This window comes from Aptenodytes forsteri, unplaced genomic scaffold (genome assembly GCF_000699145.1).
Source record: "Aptenodytes forsteri isolate BGI_AS27 unplaced genomic scaffold, ASM69914v1 Scaffold640, whole genome shotgun sequence".
NCBI classification, from domain to species: Eukaryota; Metazoa; Chordata; class Aves; order Sphenisciformes; family Spheniscidae; genus Aptenodytes; species Aptenodytes forsteri.
This window is the reverse complement of record NW_008794887.1, coordinates 145,162-145,474: the sequence shown is the minus strand read 5'-3', so window position 1 is coordinate 145,474 and position 313 is coordinate 145,162.

Below are 313 nucleotides of genomic sequence, written 5' to 3'. Positions count from 1 at the left end.
AATGCCCCATGGGGGGAGACAGCCACGGACTGACCCATCCCATAGATCATGGGGGGAGGCAGCCATGGACTGATCCATTCCGTGGATCACAGGGGGAGGGTCAGTCATGGACTGATCCATCTCATGGCCCACGGGGGGGGGACAGAGCCACGGACTGACCCACCCCACGGCCCACGGGGGGGAGGCAGCCACAGACTGACCCACCCCACGGCGCACGGGGGACGCCCCCGCCGCCCCGTCCCCCGCCAGACGCTCATGCCCATGCTGTGGCGCGGGGACACGCCGTGGCGGCGGCGGTGAGGGGGCCGGGGCG